The sequence below is a fragment of the Lycium barbarum genome, chromosome 7 (genome assembly GCF_019175385.1).
Source record: "Lycium barbarum isolate Lr01 chromosome 7, ASM1917538v2, whole genome shotgun sequence".
In the NCBI taxonomy this organism is placed as follows: domain Eukaryota; kingdom Viridiplantae; phylum Streptophyta; class Magnoliopsida; order Solanales; family Solanaceae; genus Lycium; species Lycium barbarum.
Window position 1 is genome coordinate 101128156 of NC_083343.1, and position 18090 is coordinate 101146245.

Here is an 18090-nt window from a genome sequence, read left to right on the forward strand (position 1 = left end):
GAACGATCCAAAATTTAAATTTTATAATCTAAATAAGTTGTAGATATCAGATGATTATACTGCTTCTCCGGAAACCTCCGGATCACCCAGCAGCAGCTTGAAAAGTTACCTTATTCGGGAACCTCTGGATCACCCACCATTAAACCCATCAACCGGTTCGGTTAAACCGGTTAAAACCGGTAACCGGACCGATAAAACCGGAACTGGAATCGGTAGAACCGGTTAACCGGTTCTGGGTAACCGTTTAATTATTACCGGTCCGGTTCCGATTTTTTTGAAACCGGAACCGGTTAAACCGGTGAAATAAATAAATAAAAAATATAGCCGTTGGCGTTGGGCCTTTGTCCGTTAATGGACCGTTGGCAACGGTCCATTTGCAAAAATGGTCGTTGCCAAACGGTCATAAAATTAATTTTTGGCCCCCCAACCCCCCAAACTTTTTTTTTAACACTTTAACTCATCCCACCCCTATATAAACCCTTCTTCATTTTCATTTTAATTCACATCAATTCACTCTTCTTCTCTTTCTCTCAAATCTCAATCTCTCAATTATAGTTACTTTGCAATAATTAGCCACAAAGTCTTATTATAGTTTCAACTTTCAATTATTAATTTTGCAATTATAATATTGTTGGTGGAGTTGGTGATTTTGCAACAATCCGAAGTAGCTTTGGTGGATTTGCAATTCTAGCAGCCTTCACTTTGTTAGAAATTAATCCGGCAATTTGATACCTTCGTTCCAACTCTATCTTTATTTTTCGCAATTTAATTCTAGCAATTTATTTTTCGCAATTTAATTTACGCAATTTAATTTACGCAATTTAATTTTTTGTAATTTATTTTCTTGTGATTTATTTGATTGTGATTTAAATTAATTCTATTTAATAATGTCAAAGAGATTAAGACGTGGTGCCAGTAGTAGTAGTGGTATTGTTAGGGGTGAGCTTAATGAGGAAACATTTGTGGAAGAAACACCTAATTTAGGTATTGATGTTGGTGGAAATAATCCACTTTTAGGTCATGAGGCAATGCAACAACATTTTACCGACACTTTTAATGAAGGTGATGATGATGATGAAACACAACCCCCTGAAAATCTCATAGGAGATACATGTCCTGCACAATCACATACACAAGACAAACCGCCTAGAACTCGTAAGCCAACAGCTAAAGTTTGGAAATTTATGACTAAGAATAAGGAAAATCAATCAGCTACATGTACCCTATGTGGACAAGTATTTAGTTTTAAGCAAGGAACTGGTAAGGATGGTGGAACGGGTACACTAAATGGTCATATGAGAACCAAACATATGGATGTTTGGGGAGAGTAAACGGGTTCAAATGTGGGGGGTATTCAAATGACGATAAACCTACGAACCGGTAGAAATTTTAAGTATGACAAGAAAAAAGAGCGTGTAGAAATAGCTAAAATGGTAGCTTATGATTGTTTACCATTTTCCTTTCCCTCAGGTTTGGAGTTTGTTACTTACATTCAACGTTTTTATAATCCGTTATTTGAGGGTATTCCTAGAAGTACTTGTAGAGCCGATGTTATAGATTTGTTTAAAAAATATAGATTTTATTTGCGCCATGTATTTAATTATTTAAATTGTAATGTTTGTCTTACCGCTGATTTGGGTCTTAGTCTTAACAAGTTAGATTTTTTTGCTATTACATGTCATTGGGTTGATGACAACTGGGTTATGCAAAAAGGAATTATAGCTTTTTTATATAATGAAGGAAAAGGTCGTCACGATGGAACATTTTTAGCGGATTCAATGTCTACTATTATGAGATTTTTTAACATTTATAGAAAAACACTTTGTATTGCTTTAGATAATGCTTCTAATATTACAAAGGCGATAGGTCTTATAAAAAGAGAATTAAACCCTCCGCTAAGAAATATTTTTCATGTAAGATGTAGTTGTCACATTTTAAACTTAATTGTTAAAGATGATCTTGTGCATTTTGAAGATTCTGTTCAAAAAGTTAGAGATGCGGTTGCGTTTCTTTTTTGTAATGCTAATAGGGGAAGAATTAGAGATTTTAAGAATGCTTGTGTGGAAAATAACCTTAGACCTAAGAAAATTCAAGTAGAAATTGAGACTAGGTGGAACTACACTTACATTATGCTACAACAAGCATATAAGTATAAGATTCCCATACAACAAGTTCACAACAAATATAATACTGATAGTGATGATTGGTTAAATTATTCACATTGGGAAGATGTTAAAGAATGTATTGACCTTTTAGAAAATTTTTATAATGCAACTCTTGCTTTTTCTAGACAATTCTATCCCACGGTAACCGAAATTTTAGCCTACTTAGCGGAAATAACTACAGTTTTACAAAAGTATAAATATAAACCCGGTTATCAAGTGGCTATTTTTGAAATGATAATCAAATTTAAGAAGTATTTTTTCCCATCCCAACTCTATTTATATTGGGTTCTCTTTTAAATCCTTGTTTAAAAGTGTCTTATACTAAAAATTTGGTTAGTCAAATTTATACATTTTTAGAAATTGAAGAGGGAGTTCAACCATCTTTAGCTGAAGCCGAACTCGCTGTTGATAATGAGTTTAGAAAAGTTTTTACTCATTATTCTAGTTTGGAAGAACGTGCTACACCCGTTGCTCCACGCCCTACTACTTCTCAGAGTAGCAAAAAGGGTTTGTCGGGTTTAAAAGTTTTACATTCACAGCCAACTTCTTCTTGTACTGCAAACTTTGATGAATATAACTTTTATTTGATGCAGCCAAATGTGGATATCAAGGAACTCGATGACTTGGACGTCTTAGCATGGTGGAAGAAGTATAAGGCAAGTTATCCGGTACTTTCAAGAATGGTTCGAGATATCCTTACGGTTCAAGTATCAACCGTGGCTTCGGAGAGCGCATTTAGCCAAAGAAGACAGCAAATTGGAGACCATAGACATTCATTATCCGGCTTTAGCTTGCAAGTACTAGTGTTCATTCGCGATTGGATTAGATTGGAGCGACGCAACCAAAACTTAGAAGTGGAGGAAGGCGAAGAGGAAGAAATTGAAGATTTGATAGCTAGTGGACCGGACCAAATGGAAGACTTTGAAGATATTTCCATGATCGAATATGATGTGGGGGAAATTAACAAAATGGTTCAAAATTGGTGATTTTATTATTCTACTATTTCTGTACAATTCATGTATTATTTGCAAATTAAAAAAAACTACAACTTGCAAATAAATGTTATCCAAGAATGAATAAAATATATGGCTCATTGAGCTTTCTTCTATTTACTTGTGTTCATATTTTTACTTTTATTAAGTTAGGAATATACCTAAAATATACTAAGAATATACTTAAATTAAAAACTAAAAAGTTATATATTTGAAAAATAACTAAAATATATTAAGAATATACTTATAATGTATAGTATACTATAAGTATATTCTTAGTATATTTTAGTTATATATATATATATATATATGTATACGTATACGTATATACGAATTTATAAACTTAGAAAAAAATTAAGTTATAAATAACATAAGTTATAATATATAAGTTATAAGTATATATATATATATATATATATATATATATATATATATATATATATATATATATATATATATATATATATATATATATATATAACCTAAGTATATTGATATATATACGTATATTCTTACTATATTTTAGGTATATGTAGTATAACACTATAACTTAAGCATATATGATATAACTTAATATATATATGTATACACGTATATTCTGTATTGCTGACTTGCTGTTAGCCTGTTAGTCAGTAAATATTTAAACTTTACTTATAAACTTGTATAACATATGTAAATATACCTACAATATACTAATAAATACTATAATATATATATAATACAAAAAACAAAAAAAAAGGTTTTGGAGACTTTGAACCGGACCGGTTCCGGTTTGAGGTTTCAAACCGGTAAACCGGAACCGGTAAACCGGAACCGGTTAAACGGTTCCGGTTTTTTAACCGGAAACCGGCCGGTTCCCTAACCGGTTACCGGTCCGGTTCCGGTTAAACCGGTTGACAGGTTTGCCCACCAGGTAGTCAATAAATTACTCCATTTGTTATTTCTCAATGTCAATTTATGCGGCGTTTTAGTTACTGGACTCGATTTAAAATTTATGATCTAAAATAAGTTTTAGATATCGGAATGACTATAAATTATCTCTTTAGAAGTAAAATAAAAATTTAAAAATTAAATTACTTTTAATAATATAAAAATATGTTATTTTCCTGAACAAATTAAAGAGAAACAAGTGTCACCTTGATGAAACAAAAGGAGTACAGTTGAATAATTTTATTCTTTCCTTGATCAGTTATGATGTGGCTTTTTCTTTATTTCACGATCTTCAGCATCACAGCAAATCTTTCATAAAAAAGCGAAGGTATGTAACCATATTAAAAAGTATCTGAATATAAAAATTGTACTATACGAACACATTCTTCTTCCATTTTGATTTATTTGATGATACTTATTGGGCACAAATTCTAAAAGGGAAAAAACTTTTGGACTTTATAATCTTAAATATGTTATGAAATTTGTATGATCTAAAAATCATATCATTAAAGATAAAATAAAATATTTAAAGTTAAAGTAATTTTTAAATATAAAAATATAGCTTTATTTTTCACATGAACTAATAAAAAAGGTGTCATATTAAAAAGAACGAAGAATACTAAGAGGCATAAAAATCGGAACGACTAGTAATTAGATGAGGTTCTTTGATTGAAGAACTCCAATAGACTAGATAAAATGGCGACAATATATATTTAATTTTGGAAAAATAACATTGTATGTCTACTTGTGCAAAATTACTACCCATTTTAGCCCATATTTTGTCTTTTAGTCAAAGAGACTCAGATTTGCCTCATTCTCAACACTAGTTTCTCTCACTTCGCCCTCTTCTCTCTTCCCCCTACCTAAATCATCCCAGAACTGAAAAATTCATTTTCATACTTAGTCGAAATCGATCTCTATCTTTTTGGGAATTTTGAAATGGAATATCTTATTCTCTCAAATTCTACAGACGCTATAAAAAAATTTGTAATTTGCGGAGGTTGAAAGTTGCAATTCGCGGAGGTTTTAGCCTCCACTAGCTGCTAGAAGAGGCTAAAATCTCCGTGAATTGCAACTTTGAACCTCCGCAAATTGCCCATTTTTGTTGTAGTGAGAGTGCAAAAAGTCTAATCAGATCCGATTTTCATTGTCGACCAAATACAGACAAATCTGGAAGAAAAGAAAGAGAGAGATCATCCGAGAAAAGGATTTCCGGCCAGATCCAATGCTAGCCGGCGGAGAAAAGAGAGAGACATCATCGGAGAATTATTTCAGATTCGTCAATAAGTCCCTTCTTCTTCTTCTTCTTCTTCTTCTCCTTCTCCCACTCCTTCTCCTTCTTCTTCAGTGTGGTGATTTTGATATTCAAATGGAGATTTAACGGTCGATAGCAGGTGTTTTTTTGTGTGTAAATGTGTATAATTCATGTTTATACACGCTTATACAATGAAGATACACTGTTTAAACTTTATACAGATTTATAAATTTGTATAAGTGTGTATAACTTTGTATAGTATTGTATATACGCCACTATATAAGAGTGAATCTATACAACATTTTAGTGTATAATTGTGTATAAGGATGTATATAAGTTGCTTAAGTTCAAAATAATTTAATAGTATCTGTTTTTAAAAAAAATTAAAACCCCTGAGGGGTTAGTTTTTATTAATCAGAAAGCATAAGGTTCAAACAGCAAAACAAAAAGTGCAAAAGCGCAAAAAGGAAAGTAAATCTAACATTTGCCCTAAATCGCTAAAAATCAACTACCATGTCGGCATATTTCTCTCTGGTGATCCCAAAGTGTAAGCTTGTTGATGAGCTTTGTACTTCTCCATCAGAGGTCATGCTCCATCTCCGTTTTTCTAGCTGCAGCGAATCTCGTTTGCTTCTGCATACTTGCTTCTCAATCTTTTGACTTCTCGATGTCTCAGGTAAGTTTTCCTTCATCGCTGTAATCTTTCGTCTATATTTGCTGATTTGGCCCAATTGTTTCTTGTTATGAGTGTTTGAATGTTGAAATTGAGCTCCTTGTGTGTTGTGTTGCTGCATTTGCATTGATGACAGTTTGTTTGTTTATTGTTTCAACAAACCCAACTAAAATCCATCTCTGAACTCCTATAGTCTGTTGTTTTATAATGAAATCAAAAAAGCGATCTGATTTAGCAATGAAAAAAACGGAAAAACAAAAATAAAACAAGAAAAAATCATCAAACTAATGGTCTGAGCGTAGGTGAAAGGGGAGAGAAGGGATCTTTGGACGGAGATGGTGAGATATGTAAATTTACTGAATAAATTGGAGTTTTGTGTATTTGGACTTTGTTTTGTAAGGCTACAAAATTGTATTCTTTTAATTTGGCTACATAAATGAAATATATTGTTTTGAGTTGTACTTTTCTTAAATTTCCCCTTCAATTTTTACTGTGATAGTACTAAGTTTTTTTTGTTTGTATTAATGTAAGGAGGATAACTTAAAATTTTCTTTGTATCTTCTTTGCACATGTCTTTCCAATTTTGGTAAAACTGCAGTTTATTTGACGCCTCATAGTTCATAATGTGTCTTTGACAACTGAGTTTTCTTGTTCTGCTTTGAATTTTAGAAAAGGAAAAAAGATATGGTGTGATAGCCAACAATTGCTCAACTTTGAATTATATGACTCGAAATACACTTTAGGTCCAAAATAAAGACAAGTTATAGTCAAATCCTGAAATTTTAATACACATTTTTTAATACGCTTTTCCTACTTTTTCGAATTTAAAATTCCTAAAACACTTTCTCGCTTTTCATTTTCTTGGAGAACAGCCGACTCGAACTTCTTCTCCAGCAAAGCAATGTCGGAGCTTAGGCAAACGAGAGTAACTAACGACGACACACAAACCACTGTTCGTCCCTTCTCATCTGCCTCTTTCTTCTTTGCTTGCTCGAATCTCCAATGATAGCTAGAGAAAATTTCAAATTTGGCTGGTATTTACCATAATTCGGTCGCGCACCATCGCTGCCCCGTGCTTCACCACTGTTTTTTTCCATTGCTCAGTGTTTTTGGCCGGAGTCGCTGGAATTTCGCCTGCCGTATCATCTTTGTTTGCTAGCTAGAGTTGTTTTCTAGATCTGGAAACGGCCCCTCACCCGCCGTCATTTTACTGTCAAGAGAGCTGCGAGGGAGACAGATTTGGTAGTGGAGCTTTAAAGCTTGCTGTCGAAGACTGCCGATTTGCAAATGCAAAACAGATCAGAATCTCTACTCACATCCTTTTTTCTTTATCTCTTCTGTCCCACATGTCCTGAATCTCACTAGAAACACACTTAAAACTTTCAAATCTAATTGAAAATTAACGGCTCTGAAAATTACTTTCGGACAATATATGTTTTCCTGTCAAGTTTATCGTCATTTAAACATTGTGTAAATAGTGCATAATAACTGTAAAATATGTGTAATTAGTACGTATACATTATACACTAAGTATATGTTAATTATTTATTATACACAAACTATACTGTTACACCTCGGAAATTTCTGATTTGTTGCCTTGTGGATAGGCTAATGTGAGCTTAAGGTGATTATGAAATCCTTGCAAGATTAAGGGAAGCATTGGATAACTTAAGGTGCATACCATAAGATTTTGAAGTTGTATGAATATGTGAAATTTAGTTCGTTGAAGGAAGTGAACTATAAGTCGTGTTCGGAAAGGTTTTCGCTATGGTTAAGCTAATATTTATTTTGTGATGTCTAGAGAGGCTGCCATAGGGTCTATTGTGTATGGTTAATGAAGTATTATGTAAGTGCCAAGAAGGTTCCACGAGGATTTGAAGTCAAACGAATTAACGAGAGAAAGTTTCGCATAACCGGGAGTTATACGACCACTTATACGGTCTGTATAACTTTATACGGTCCGTATAAGGAGTGTCCGTATAACACGACCTTCACAGAAGAGGTCATTTTCATGGTGGTGTTATACGACCACTTATACGGTCCGTATAACTTTATACGGTCCGTATAAGGGGGTCCGTATAACTTGACCTATTTCAGAAAGGGACTTTCCCATGGTGGTGTTATACGGTCCTGTCACGACCCAGCTAGGGGCCGCGACGGGTACCCGGAGCTAGTTACCGAGCACCGCTCACTCTACTACTTGTCTCGCTCATTTAATACTCTTTTATCAATTTTACATACCAATTGTAGGAAAATCATATTTAATCAAAACATAAATACTTTATATACATTTGCCTCTCGGCCATCAAAATAATATACCTACATATGAAAACATCTTGTGAGACCATCTAACCCACACTGCGTATCTACGAGCCTCTATTAACATAATGAATACATAGACGGAACAAGACTCCGTCATGCCAAAAATATGCATATATGAATGTACATCAAAAAAATAGCCATAAGCACCTCCGAACAATGGAGTGCTATCTACCAGCTGACAGCTACTGAGGACCTGGGCCAAGCTCTCCTCCCTGTCTACCTGTGGGCATGAACACAGCGTCCGAAGAAAGGACGTCAGTACGAATATTGTACCGAGTATGAGAGGCATACATAATGAAAGGAAACATCAATAATATGAGGATAACATCAACCTGAGACATCTGGATCTGACTGATAATCATAAATGAAGTAATGCATGCTATCTTACTCATACTCATCATCATGACATGTATGCATCATATGCAAGCTGCCCGTCCATGTCGGAACGGTGTGATAATCAATAATATTAGCTCGCGTCCAGGCCTCCCACGTCCGGGGTACCATCTCATGCCGCCCACTAGTGGTGTCTGCCCACGCCCGTAGGTCGTGGTGTATCCGTGTCGCCGCCCGCCGAAGCGGTGTCTGCCTGGCCAACTAGGCCCGGTGTGAATGCAATCATGACATGCTTAACGTAAATACTCATAGTAATATGCTTATCATAAAATACTTATCTTATCATAATGCGTATATAAGACTCATGATCAACTTTACTCTATCGGGGTGACGTAAGGTCGTGATCCCCCGATTACATTATGGGACTATTACGGACATTCTGCCTCACCTTGAAAGGACTAGTACATAAGGTGAGTATAGGCAAGGAATAACATCACCATCATTCTAGTGTCATCATATCGTATAACTTATCTCGTATAGACATTCATAGGTATAAGCTTTTAACTTCTTAGAATATAAGAACTCATGAAAGGAATAGGGATTCCAGCTAAAAGATTCATGCCATTAGAAAGAAGGACTAGCCTCACATACCTTGGTCGTTTAGCTAAGATATCGCTCACTTGTTCTCCGTCGATATCACGTCGTTGTTATACCCTATTTTAACCGAAGTCAAAATAGTTTATAACATTCCGGTAATTTCGGGGTTATTTAAAGTTAGGAGTCGCCACCTAATTATTTATGGTGAATTAGGACACCTAAAGTTAATTAAAGTAATTATCTAAAGTTGATTTTATTTTAAAGTCTATGAAACCAAATGATTCTAGGTACGGGTTCAACTAACCTAGAGGGAAGGTATTAGACATCCTCTAAATTCCATTAATAATGGTTAATCCGACCGGACTTAGGTGAATTAATTAGGCTAAAAGAATACAAATATAATATTTTAAATATTTGGAAGATAGTTTGTAAATGTTGCTAAAATTATAAATAGAAATATAATGCTGTTTAAAGTAGGACTTGTAGGAAAATAATTATATATCTTAAAGGGAAGTAATTGATTTTAGTGTAAAGACTTAGGAAAGTTTGGTAATATTTCATTAAATTCTAACAACTTTAGATCCTAATGAAGTCCGAGTGTAAGATCGTCTGAAATCTTTTTGAAAACTGAGCTGATTGAAAATGTACTTTAACTCATGCAAGCTTTATCCTTGACTTTTAATGATTCTAATTCCAATTGTTTAACATGATTTTAAATGTTCTAGCCACTGTTATTGGAGACGGGTACTGATGCATGAGACCTACTTCTTGCGAGAAAAAGGGAAGTCTAAACTCGGTTATAATCTTCTCTAAATGACGAAGCCAAATGTCAACTAACTTGGGACACTTCAAACTTCAAATAAAGTTAACACAACAAACACACAGTTAGCCATGGCAAAACAACAAAAAGAAAAAAAAACTATGAAGAATGACATTTGGAATAAGTAATTAAAGGAGGAGTATAGCAGGATGTTTGTTGTTTCATCTTGCTCCTCTTCGGTTTTTGTTCGGACGAGTTTTGAGAAAGCAGGAGGTGTGCATGATGGAATAGATGCACATTCCAAGCCTTTGCGGGGTGACGTCGAGTCTTAAAGTAAGACTCTTCGACTCCGGTGTATATGTCAACCAAAGAGGAAAAGAAGCTTGTTAGAAGAGATAATCTACTCCTTAGCAATATATGTGAACCAAAATATATCAACAAAGATACACATTGTCAACTTTAATTCTAATAACAATATATATATATATATATAAAAACCAAAATACATCAACCAAAGAAGCCCTTTAACCGTGACCTCAAATTCTCAACCATCTGTAAATTAGGAATAGCACATTAACCGTGACCTTAAATTCTGCAACCATCTATGAACTAAGAATATTTTCACACCATATTACATAATACTCTAAATAAATCAATCTCTTATCCTTCAGAGAGGGAACAATATATCCTTAAAGGGCACAAAGTGAACTTGGAACAAATACCTTCATCTTCTAATTCTTAAAATAACTACTACACAAAATAGATCCTACATGATTTTACAAACTTAAAGTCAGGTTAATCTCCTAAATCCAATCATGCGAACACCTAAAGAAGGAATATTATTTTTTAGCATCATTCGAATAAGTAAAGGGACATTACACTATGTGCTATTTCTTCATTTATCCAGCATAAACAGAACAGTGGGTTGTGTGTGGATTATGTATATTTGAGCATATATTAAGGGGTCATTTGGTAGCCGGTTATAGTTATGTAGGATGCAAAATGCTAAAAAAAAAAAAACAGAAACTGAAATAGGCACTGTCTGTCGGCTGTCTTTCTTTTTAAGGGCTGTTGGTTTGTCAAAGAATGGAGAATCACAGGCAAAGCAAGGAAAAGGGGAACCTAATGAATGGAATTCGCAGATGATCACTTTTAACTGAATGGACCTCACAAGTTTGCACTTAAGAGAATTTCTCAGCTTCAACTCAAATATCATCCAAACGCCTACATATATTCTTCAGCAAGTTGTTTTGGAGAATAAATCCTAAAGTTATGATTATAGATAAAATGCTTTTACAGATGCACATGAAGCGAAATGGGAATCCTATTACCTATATGGCAGTAATCAGAGAACAACTCGATAAATACATCCGACACATTAAGGTTTCAACTTAACTGCACATATATTTAACGCTTATATATGAAACGCGAGTTAGAAGCAGATTTCGATAGAATATCCAAATGATTCATATAGCTCATGATTAGAACTACTGGCACACTAAACAACATATACCACAAATCCATAAAAAGTATTCTTATACCATAACACGCGATTTCATAGTTGGATTTTGGAAGAAACACAATGAGCCGCAACACACTTCTGAAATCAAAACCTCATATGAAGCGGATATATCGAAACCTAAAGACATGATTTCCTTACAATATGATGCGATATCTAGACGGAAAGGAAATAGGAGCAGGGCATGACATTACCTCTTGTGGGTGCAGTGAAGTAAGACGTCGGTCTCGGATCTATGCTCGAACCCGAACGACACTCGAATCCTTTTTTGAGTGCAAAACTCACACATCCCAGCACACGGTGCAAAAGAAAGTTTGAAATCAAACCGGACTTTGTTGGAAACCCTTTGTCGCGGCTAAAGTTCGCCGGAAAAGGAAAACAAGTGTGAAAACAGTGGGGTATTTCTGAAACGTTGAATAATCGTTCTCAAAAGAAGGTTTTTTAGGCGGCTGACCGAACTCCCGAAACAGAATGGAATCTTAAAAATTTAAGACTTAAAGTAGTAATGAAAAAGAGGAAAATGTTCCGTGTATCACCAATAATCCCTTTCGGCTATGACTTAAGGATGTATTTATAGGTGGAAGAAAGTGTTAGGGTTTCATTTTGAACTTGAGATTTTGGCTCCAAACAGAGTTCAAGGAACCGTTGGAAGTCAAGAATCGAATCTTTAAAGTTGCTTTCTTTTTCAGAAATTTCAGAAGGGTTTTGGCCTTTTATGTTGACTAGCTTGTTGAAGGTGAGAGAAGAGGAACGTTTTTGGATGTTGACGGAGATATACGAAAGGAGTAAGGTTTTCCTAAAATGGAGCTACCATTTCTGCTAGGGTTTGATAAAGGGTGAAGTACTTTCACGGAAATGGAAAGAAAGGGAAGGCCAGAGGCGCGTGGCTGCGACGAGCAAAGCTAAGTAGATGACAAAGTTGTAGTGTGAAAATGGGGAAGCCATCTCTGCCATGGCTGATGGAGCTTTGTCATTTGCTCCAAATGGAAGGGAGGGAGATAGAATAGGTGCGGCTGTTGTTCTTTTGTTTTGATTAGGGTAGATGAATAAGATTTAACACATGGGCCGGGTCGGGTAAGGTGTTGGAGTGGGCTAGCGGATTGGTTGTGGTGGGCTGGATCATTTGGGCCCTTGATTGGCTGAAAATATGGCCTTTATTCCTTTATTTAAATTATTTTTGGGCTTCTAATTTAATAACTAGTACAATGTTAGTGATTAATATGTAGAAAATAAAGGACACAAAATCCGAAAATAAAATGATGATGAGCCATAAAAAATTGTGATAAAGTAATGCTCGTAATAGTGAAAATTAATAATAATAGTGAAAATAAAGTGTTTAGCTCGTCAATAAATTTAGAAGCCCAAGGAAATAAATTGGAATAAAGGAGGGACAAAATTGGGTGTCAACAGTCGTTACCTTCGTAAGAGAATTCATATCAACATTAGTAAACTAACTATAAGAACGCATCGCTAATTCTGGGAAAAGTCGGACAACGCTTCCTTCGCTCATACTACTTTTCTCATGTTTTATATCAACTCCCAATATTCATGATATTATTCGCAATATCATAATCGACGATCGTCATTTACGTACATTTGGCAAAATTCACCATTTTCCTCCCATTTTCCCTTATTTGTACTTCTAGCTCATCCTTGCGTTTTCATGCATTTAACGCTTGTTTCATGATATAAACATCATTTATAACGTATTAGTACTCACAACACTTCAATATTCATAGTTCCATTCCACTATCATTCATTTATGTCACTATTCATTCAATAATGATCCATTTTTATGTTCTTTTACATTTCAAGTGTCTAAGCTTTCCAATACTTCAAACAACATGGAAAAATCATGAAACTTACCTTGGATGATGGTTGAACAATCCTTAAGTTGAAATACTTCAATTAGCCAAAACCCTAGTTCCACCTTCTTTGAAATTTCTTCACTTAGATGATCCTTTATTGTGTTCTTACACTTGATACCATGAAATTAGTGTTGTTGGTCTTGATATCCCCTTTGATTCTCTTGAATTCTTGTGGAGAAAATATTTGGAGAGTTCTAGAAGTCTCTTAAGTTGGTTGAATGAATAATGAGTTAAAATGAGGCTTAAGTCCCCTTTAAAAATCACAAATCTGATCTTTAATGAATTCTTGTCGGGGTGAACAGTGGTCGTAAACCACCATATACGGACCGTATTTTGATTTACGGTTCGTCCTCCATGGCCGTATTTAATCATTTCAAAAACAGAAAGTTTTGGCTAAGGAACATGGCATTTTACGACTGAGGTTTACGGTCCGTAAACCAATTTACGGGCCGTCCTCCAAGTCGTATTTAACCATTTTCACGATTTACAGAAAGTTGGGATTTTTGACAAGCTGGAGGACGATTGCACTATACGGTCCGTAAATCACTTTACGGGCCGTATAGTGCCATATACGACCACTGGACAGAAAATTTTTCGCGACTTTTTTATTTCCAAAAATTCTTAATTAGCCATTCCCGACTTAACAAAACATCATACACTCGAACTCTTCATCATTCCACTCATCATACAAGTACGGAGAAATTTCCGAGGTGTAACAGGTCCACTTATACGGACCGTATAAGTGGTCCGTTTAAGTCCATCAGGCTGAATTTTTATGTTTTGTATAAATAGATGGCCTTTGTTCATTTATTTCATTTTTCATCTTCCACAAGTCTTGTGAGCTCAAAACCCTTCTCCAAGCATATTCCACCCAAATCCAAGAGAAAACAAAGATCAGGAGGGAAGAATCAAGGTACCCATGTGTTAGAAGTCTTGCTAGGGTTAGTAGGCTACAAGAGATTCTTGGGTATTGAAGCTAGGGTTTTCACCTAAGTTGATAGCTGCTCCAAAGCTCATTCTCATGAGATAAAAGGTTAGTTTTCATGCTTATTTCATGTTATCATGAATGCTTGGTTGTTGAAGAACTTGGGTAGAAGAAGAAAGTAGAAAATGAGGGCTAAACGTAACTTTTATAATGTTTTTGAGTAGTAAGCTAACTTGAGTCATGATTCTTAGTATGATATGGGTATAATCTTGTTATGGAAGATAGTAATAGTGGTAAGGAAGCATTGTATAAGAATGTGCTAAAATGGGTGTGAGGTTGTTGGTATAAGTTGAACATAAGGATGAATTTTGAAGGCTTAATGGAATGTGATTACTTGATTATGATATTGTGGGTGTATTATGGATGTTTGGGAGTTGTTTTGTAATATGGTGGAAGTTGACGAAATAGGGGAGATGCTGCCCAATTTTCACTAGATCATGAATTATTCTAGTTTGAATTTAAGAGTATCATTAAGGCTTAACCATGGTATGAATCCTTCTAATGTAGATTGTTCAAGCTACCACGGTGAACATTAAGTAGTTAAGAAGACGAAGCTGTATGTAAGGCTAATCCTTCATTCATTAAGGCATGATTCTTTTGCTATATATATATCCCTTCATGAGTTCCATAATGTCTTCCAAATGACTCTATCTCTAAAGTTATTAAAGCTCATGATCCTCGATAATATCACGATGCTATTACCTCCCCTATATGATAGTTGATCTTCTAAGGATAGATGTAATGAAAGCGATGATGGTAATGATGTTGATAATTCTTATGGACTCCTATGTATACGCGTCTAAGTATGTATAACTATTATGTAATCACCGAGCTTATATGGCCGGGTATGATACTTATCGCGCGCGCACCTTTGTAGTTGGGTACGGATAACACTGAGCCTTGGTAGGGCCAGGTATGTATAATCACCGAGCCTTGTCATGGCCGGGTATGTGAATCACCGAACCTTTGTGGTCGGGTACGGTATAAATACGAATACGAATATGTATATGTATGTATAGATGCATGAGTAAGCATTGGAAATGGAAGGTCCTTACGAAAGACAAGTAAGTAAATATGATGATGGCCACTAGAGGTACCAAGGGCTCTATTACCTCCCGATTTTTCCTATCTTATGCTATTCCTTACGCTACTTTTTACGCTATTTTTTATCCTCCTACTATGATATTGATCATGCTTTGCATACACAGTATATTATTCGTACTAACGTTCTTTTATTTGCGGACACTGCGTCATGCCCGCAGGTGGATAGGGAGACAGGCTTGATCCATAGATTTCTTATTCAGGGACTGCATAGAGGAGCTCCATTTCATCCGGAGCCACAACTTTTGGGTATTATTCTTTTGTGTACATACATATGGGCATGGCAGGGCCCTGTCCCGCCTATATGATGTGACATACTCTTCTTAAAGGCTCATAGACAGTTGTGTATGGTTAGATGTCTTGTAGCCTTGTCGGCTCATATTTTGTACATCATTTTGTTAGCCTTGTCGGCTTGTATGTATGAATATGAGCATAGTTGTTGATGATGATATGAATGTGTTGTTACCCAATGAGATTAGCATTATTGAGGTATAGAAATCATGCGTAGGCTATGTGGCTCACCTAAACGTAAATGTGAATGTACGATAAGAGGTGCCTGGGTGGGTTAGCATCGGGTGCCCGCCAGGGTATATATATATATATATATATATATATATGAAAAGTGTATATATGAAGTGTATAATTAATGTTTAATAAATGAATATAAAGTGCATAGTATACATTTTCGCTAGAATAAGTCTTTTCATTTTATGTGGCCGTCTTGTTCTCAATATTATATGGCCACATAGCTATGGTATAAGGATATATCACATAAGTAGCCATCCGTGAAAATATTGACAACTGGAATACCACACAAAATGAAAAGACATATTGTAGCCAAAATATACATTATACACTATATATTAATTTATTATACATTTACTATACATTTTTCATAAAATATATATATAAATTATACATTTTTTGTATAATCAACGTATACTCTGTGTATTATGTATACATACTAATTATACACATATTATACAATTATATATATATATGAAGTGTATAATTAATGTTTAATAAATGAATATAAAGTGCATAGTATACATTTTCGGTAGAATAAGTCTTGATTTTATGTGGCCGTCTTGGTCTCAATATTTTATGGCCACATAGCTATGGTATAAGGATATATCACATAAGTAGCCATCCGTGAAAATATTGACAACCGGAATATCACACAAAATGAAAAGACATATTGTAGCCAAAATGTACATTATACACTATATATTCATTTATTATACATTTACTATACACTTTTCATAAAATATATATATAAAAATTATACATTTTTTGTATAATAAATGTATAATCAACGTATACTTTGTGTATTATGTATACATACTAATTATACACATATTATACAATTATTATACACTACTTAACTAATGTATAATTGATGACAAACTTGGCCAAAAAAATATATTCTCCGATAGTAATTTTAAGACCTAGTTAATTTCAGTTAGATTTGAAATCTTTAAGTGTGTTTCCGGTGAGATTCACGGCGGTGTGACGATCTCAGGGAAAGAGGAGATAAAAGAAAAGAGGATGTGAGTAGAGATTCTGATCTTGCGCTTTTAAATCGATGGTCTTCGGGAGCGAGTTTTAAAGCTCCGCTACCATATCTGTCTCCCTCACAGTTCTCTTGGCTGGAAAATGATGGCGGGGCAGGGGTTATTTCCAGATCACGAAAACGACTATGGCCAACAAACAAAGATTGATACAGCCGACGAAATTTCAGCTAAAAACTCCGGCCAAAAACACAGAGAAAGGGGAAAACGTGGTGAAACGCGGAGCAGTGGTGGTGCGTGTGGGATTCCGACGAATGCCAACCAGATTTGAAATTTTCTCCCACTATCATCGGAGATTCGAGCAAATGATGAAGAAAGAGGCAGAGAGAGGGGATGAGCAGTGATTTATGCATCGTGGTTGGTTATTCTAGTTTGTTGGAACTCCGCCGTTGCTTTGCTGGAGAAGAAGGTTGAGTCCGCTGTTCTCCAAGAAAATGAAAAGGCCGAAAGTGTTTTAGGATTTTAAATTTTGAAAAGTGTGAAAAGAGTGTTAAAAAATGTGTATTGAAATTTTAGGATTTGGCTATAGCTTATCTTTATTTGGGTCTAAAGTGTATTTGGGTCATATAGTCTAAAATTGAGTCATTTAAATTGTTGACAGCCATATTATATCCTTTTTCCAATTTTAAATCAAAATAAAAAAATATCTTTCTCAAATTCAGTGATCAGTCAAAGTACCACGTAAACTTGGACGGAGTATACAAAAGCAAGTAAATATGTGTCAGAACACAGACTTCACCAACTGTTTACTCTTTTTTTGACCATGCATACTCTTTTTATTTTTTGTTGCGGATACAATCAGACCCCTCTTTTCTATGGCCTAGAGAAATTCCGTGGATGTTATAGGAGTAATAGATTGTTTGTCGGAGCTATTTGTCGATTTCCATGTTGCCAGACACCTATTACCTATACTAGAATGCATTTTACCATTTAATATGTAGAAAAGGGGTCCTTATTATGAAACTCAGAGCACTTGTTTTCGTGCGAGGCCGTGGTATTTCATGTATATATATCAGTAT

The 18090-nt window shown here is 34.9% G+C and overlaps 1 long non-coding RNA gene across 1 annotated transcript; it reads left to right on the forward strand.

The window, feature by feature from the left end:
* Positions 1-5138: 5138 nt before the first annotated feature.
* On the forward strand, positions 5139-15984 carry LOC132603651 (uncharacterized). Its single transcript, XR_009568473.1, has 2 exons — positions 5139-6018; positions 15662-15984. It is a non-coding gene; the product is annotated as an uncharacterized LOC132603651 (long non-coding RNA).
* Positions 15985-18090: the final 2106 nt, after the last annotated feature.